The 6,199-nt window shown below is 35.5% G+C and overlaps 1 non-coding gene across 1 annotated transcript; it reads right to left on the minus strand.

The window, feature by feature from the left end:
• Nucleotides 1-4,220: 4,220 nt before the first annotated feature.
• On the minus strand, nt 4,221-4,327 carry LOC135150975 (small nucleolar RNA R71). The gene has a single exon (XR_010289433.1). It is a non-coding gene; the product is annotated as a small nucleolar RNA R71 (small nucleolar RNA).
• Between the last annotated feature and the right edge of the window lie 1,872 nt (nt 4,328-6,199).

A 6,199-nucleotide genomic window follows, 5' to 3' on the forward strand; every position in this document is an offset into this window, starting at 1 on the left:
CCTTTTATGTGGCAATATTACTGACCTATCCAGCTAGAGATCTTTCACCATTTGATCATGCGAAATATAGATCTTGTATTTAGTAAGACAACTTAAAATACTTTTTTTAAGTGACAATTTTCTTCCTTCTGCACCAACAATGTTATGCATAATGGAGGACATGATAACTTGGCTTATCAATGTGTACTTTTAACATTCTCTATTTTAAGTACTATAAACAAGTTGTTTGACAATGTCAAGAACGATGCAGATTTCCATAGTATAGCAGATGGAGATGAAGAGATATAAGGAATTGGTGAATTTTCACCGAGTCTTTTGAGATCCCCAAGATCCTCTTTGTCGATGTTTATTTTGGACGTGATCTTGTCTATCAAGTATGTATATAAATGAAGAAAAATGCTCTGGAGTAACTATTTTGGCAGGTTATACAAGTACGTAGTTTTATGTTGAACATAAAAAAATATGAACTTTAACTTTAAAGGCAATATAATTCACCTGAGCTGTGATAATTCAATCTTCATCCCCTTCACTAATTAAGCCTCTTCTATCTTCCATCATCTCTCATATTTAGCAATGTTTTAATAAATCAAAATCTGATTCTTTTTGGGTGAGTTCTTATTAAGTTCGTGCTTGTTATCAAAGGTTGTTGGTCATGCCCTTTTTTTGGATGTTGTTTTATGTTATGAAATTTTTGTGAGTCTTGTTATGGATTTCGGTAATATTTCTAATAAGGACTTACATGATAATTTGGCTAATTCGTAAAGCTTGAATCAAATATGGAACGGTAGTGATTCTCGCAAGGGCTCACATTTCACAACAAAAAATTGTTCATATCTTGGGGGCAATTGTTGCTCCAATATGAGTTGATTAACTGATATTTATGAACATTGGGCTACAAATTGTGCTTATGTGAAGGTCAATGTTCACAACTGAAGTAGATTGGATTGTTCGAGATATCATTGTAATATTTTTGGATTAAAGAATTTCAATATTCTATGTGTTAAACGATTTGTAGGGGTGTAATTCAGGCCGAGCGAGCCGAGTTTCGAGCCGAGCGTAGTTCGAGCTGAAGTTAATCGAGCCGAGCCGAGCCGGCTCGTTTAACTAATCGAGCCTAAATCCTTGCCCGAACTCGATTCGTTTAATTTCACGAGTCGAGTCGAGCCGGCTCATTTAGCTAAACGAGCCGGCTTTAGCGAGTCGGCCGAGCGGCTCGTTTAATTTTACACTTAATCGAGGCTAAATTTCTACCCGAACTCGGCTTGTTTAATTTCACGAGTCGAGCCGACTCGTTTAATTAAACGAGCCGGAGCCTTTGCCCGAGCTTGGCTCGTTTAACTAAACGAGCCGAGTCGAGCCTAGTTAAACGAGTTCGAGCCGGGTGAGCTCGCGAGCCGCCCAACTCGAATTACAGCTCTAACGATTTGAAAACAAAATGACTACTTGTTTAGCTTATTTTTTTTTTGTTTCATAATCAGATTGTATATAGTTGACAATTCGGAGTTTAATTTGTTCCGATTGGATTTCAGTATTTTGATGAATTTTTCCCATTTTGTGGAAAAAAATATCGGTATGTTAATCCATTTGGTTCATGCCTACAAGGATATCTTCAATGCCCGATCACATTAGAACATGACTCATTTAATTTTAACATGTACTAATATGATAAATCTTAAATCTCTTTGTTCTATGAATGATGGGCATCAAAAGGATATTAGTATTGTCCTCCATTTGGGTTTACAAAATTTTAACATGTTTACAAAATAAATTATTTATAATCAAACAATCTTATAATCATTTGTTCACAAGTTAATATTATTCTCTATATAAAATATAATATGTTTAATATTATTAAATATGTTATTTCATGAAAAATCAATACTTGTTAGTTAATAAGTGATACATAAGGTATCAACACAACATTAATCATACATGTGCTTTGATACGACGGAGAATCAATTTTTTTTTCGCTAATTAATTTGGTGACCAAAAGTACGATATGAATGAAAATATATATGATCTATTTTTTTATAATAAACTCAAAAGATAAAATAGCTCCATTGTTATGATCAGATTGATGTGTGATATTTATAATCACACTCTTTTCTCATATTTTAAATACTTTTGCATGAAACTGGATTTTATTTAATATATATTTTCATGTTTTCTTGTAGAAAATAAAGAATTCTCATAATAGAAGGAATGGAGCAAAAAGTGCATTATTTGAAGTGATTTCTAGCAAAATTCGGATTTTTGGATTAATTGTGTTGTGTTCATTGTTTTGATCATAACTGGAGTTCTGTAAGTCCGTTTTGGGCCCGTAAACAGCCGTTGGAAAGCTTGCGAGAAGACCTTTAATTCAAGTAAGGTTTCAGAATTTATTGACATTCCAATCAGTCCAGAATATGGCCAGAAGCAGAAAGTCCGAATTTTCTACTTTGAACTCCTATTCTATCTGAGAAACTTATTTGTAGTATTTATTTTATTCAAAATATAGTATAGGAAAAATAGATCAGTTATTGTTTTGTTTTCTAATGGGCTTGGGAGTTACATGGGCCAAGAGACACAAAAACATTACAGGAGGGAAGTTACAAAAAAAGACAATAGACACAGGGAGAGAGATACAGGAAGAAGTTGCACGCAAGAGAGCAAGGAGGAAGAAAGCAATTGGAAGAGACAAATATAGAGTTTTTCTTCTCTTCTTTACCTTTCTTAATTGTAACATGGATTTGATGTCTTTATACTTGTGTTTAGTTCTTAGTAGTGTGATGTTGAACTAATTTCTCTTATAGGCCTTTAATGGATTCTTTTGATTATATATAAGTTGTTTCTTCATTTCTCTATCCTTGTGGTCATATTGATTGCTTATGTTGATTTCTGTGTATTGCTTCTCAAGGATTGATCACCTTTGAGATTGAACTAGTAACTTAAGAGGAATTGGGAGAGAAATCTTAAGTTTGGACTCAATCAACATAGCCTAGGATTAAATTTTTATATTGATTTGTGGTTGGGACAGGAATGTACCTAAGCACCTTGGGTAGTCGATTAAGGTGATGTTTAATGCTATTTATGAGTTTAAATTCTACATAAGGATATGGGGGTTAATTCATAAATAAGAGTCATTTGAGATTCGGAAGGTCCTTATGAATACTTGTTAGCCTTAGATTAGTAATTAGATTAGACCATGAGAATTGATGTATGATGAGATACTTGTTGATATCAAAAGATGAAGTTTTAGGCCTATCTTGATAATCTTTTCATTGAAGTTGTGTTAGTTAGTTCTCTAGTGTTAATTATTTTAACTTTTTAAGGCAATGTGTACTTTAACTTGAATTAGGAGAACAATGGTGTATGGTACTTAACAACTTATTTTTAGTCTCTGTGGGAACGAATAAATATACTACTTGTAACGATACGTGCACTTGCGTATAAGTTGTAAAATCGCTAACAAGTTTTTGACTTTAACTTGAATTAGGAGAACAATGGTGTATGGTACTTAACAACTTATTTTTAGTCTCTATGGGAACGAATAAATATACTACTTGTAACGATACGTGCACTTGCGTATAAGTTGTAAAATCGCTAACAAGTTTTTGGCGCCGCTGCCGGGGACTAATTTTAAGTATTTATTTGTTAATATCATTACATTGTTAAGTATTTTAAGATCAAGTTATTTATTGTTCTTTTGTTGAAATTTTGTAGGAGTTCTACAGTGTATGCGTAGACTGCGCTCATCTTCACTTATTCCACTTGATTTGGAGATTGAGAAAACTGCAAAAGCAAACAGAAGAAAAGCTAAGGAATCTAGGAATCGATCATCCACAATGGGTGATGATGCAAATGTTCCTCCCAGGCGTTTGCGGGTGAAGGATTATATTATGCCTTCTTTCGATGGCATTCATTCTAGTATTGCAAGGCCAGCTATTGCAGCAAATAATTTTCATGTTGATTCAGCAACAATGCAAGTTATTAGAGACAACAAATTTAATGGCCTTTCTGCTGAAGATCCTAATGCTCATTTGAGGAATTTTCTTGAGATTGTTGATAATTTCAAGGTTAATGGTGTTCCCGAGGAGACTATTAGATTGAGATTGTTTAGTCGCTCACTTGATGGAAGGGCTAGAGAATGGCTAGATTCTTTGCCAAATAATTCTATTACTACTTGGAATCAGCTTGTTGAGAAATTCTTAAACAAGTACTTTTTTCCTGCAAAGACCGAGCGCCTGATTAAGGAAATTCAGAATTTTCAACAGTTTGATATGGAGTCTTTGTATGAAGCTTATGAAAGATTCAAGGACCTTTTGCGAAAGTGCCCACATCATGGGTTATCTGATCAATAGAAGATCCGTACTTTCTATAATGGGTTGACAATACAATGTGCTACTCAAGTTGATGGTGCAGCTAGAGGTTCATTGACAAACCAATATCCCGAAGATGCTTTTGAGATATTGGAGGATATTACTTCAAATAATTGTAGAGCCTATGATCGTTCAAGTTCAAAGAAGGTAGCAGGTGTACATGAAGTTGATCCATTGACATCTTTTTCAGCACAAGTGGTGTCTCAATTTGAAGCTTTGAAAAAAAAGCTTGAGTCTTTATCAGTGGATAGACAGCAGCTAGTTCAGTCGGCTCATCAAGTTCAGAATATTCATGTCTTTTGTGATATGTGTGGGGAAGGCCATCCGACTCAACAATGTCCATTGATCTATCACGATGTGGCACAGTCTAGTTCCGTGAACTATGTGGGAAATTCAAGCAATCAGCAAAACAACCCTTTCTCTAATACCTACAATCCAGGTTGGAGAAATCATCCCAATTTTTCATGGAATAACAATGTTAGGCCAAATATGCCTTTCAAGCAGAATGTACCACCGGGTTTTCAACAGAATCCAAGGCCACAAGAGATGGAAAAGAAGCCTAATACTGAAGATCCTTTACTTCAATATATGCAGAAAACTGATGCTTTAATTCAGAGTCAAAGTGCATCCATGAGAGCTTTGGAGATGCAAGTGGGTCAACTGGCTAGTGCTATATATCAACAACCGACCTTCGGGTTCTTTGCCTAGCAACACGGAGCCAAATCCCAAAAATGACAAAAGAGAGCATTGTAAGGCAATTACTTTGAGGAGTGGAAAAGAAATTGAAGGAAACACAAAGAAAGTTGATGAAGGTGGAGATCCTGAAAAAGTTTTGAATGAAGAACCTAGTGTACTCTCAAATCCTAAGGCCGATGCATCAACACCAAAGAAGCATGTATATCCTCCACCTCCATTTCCTCAACGTTTGCAGAAGCAGAAGCAAGATAAGCAATTTCAAAAGTTTATGGATGTCTTCAAGAAATTATCAATCAACATTCCTTTTGCCGAAGCTTTGGAGCAAATGCCAAGCTATGTCAAGTTCATGAAAGATATTCTGTCACGGAAAAGGAGATTGGAAGAATTTGAAACTGTGGCCTTAACTGAGGAGTGTAGTGCTATTTTGCAGAAAAAGCTACCATCAAAACTCAAAGATCCTGGAAGCTTTACTATTCCATGCACTATTGGAAATCAATATTTTGGAAAAGCTTTGTGTGATTTGGGGGCAAGTGTGAATTTGATGCCTTTGTCAATTTTTGTGAAGTTGGGTGTTGGTGAAGTAAAGCCTACATCAGTGCGGTTACAGTTGGCAGATAGATCTTTGGCATATCCAAGGGGTGTAGTTGAAGATGTTCTTATCAAAGTTGATAAATTCATTTTCCCCGCGGATTTCATTGTTCTTGATATGGAAGAAGATGCTGACATTCCTTTACTTCTTGGTAGGCCATTTTTAGCTACAGGGAGAACTCTCATTGATGTTCAGAAGGGGGAGTTGACTATGCGAGTGCAGGATGAACAGGTAACATTTAATGTTTTCTCAGCAATGAAATTTTCTAATGATGAGGAGAGTTGTTTTTCTGTGAGTACTTTCACAGGGTGGAGATGATTTACCCTTAATGTTGGAGCAACATTCCGCCGATCCTTTAGAATTGTCTTTACGAGAAGCGGGTGATGAAAGCAATGAAGAAATTGCTGAATGTGTGAAGGAACTAAATGCATTGCCTACATATCGAAGGCCTTTTCAGCAATTTGAGTCTTTTGAGATGCCGGTAAAGTCTAAAGCTTCTAAACCTTCCATTGAAGAACCTCCTGAATTGGAGCTCAAGCAACTACCAACACATCTT

The sequence above is a fragment of the Daucus carota genome, chromosome 2 (assembly GCF_001625215.2).
Source record: "Daucus carota subsp. sativus chromosome 2, DH1 v3.0, whole genome shotgun sequence".
Lineage (NCBI taxonomy): Eukaryota > Viridiplantae > Streptophyta > Magnoliopsida > Apiales > Apiaceae > Daucus > Daucus carota.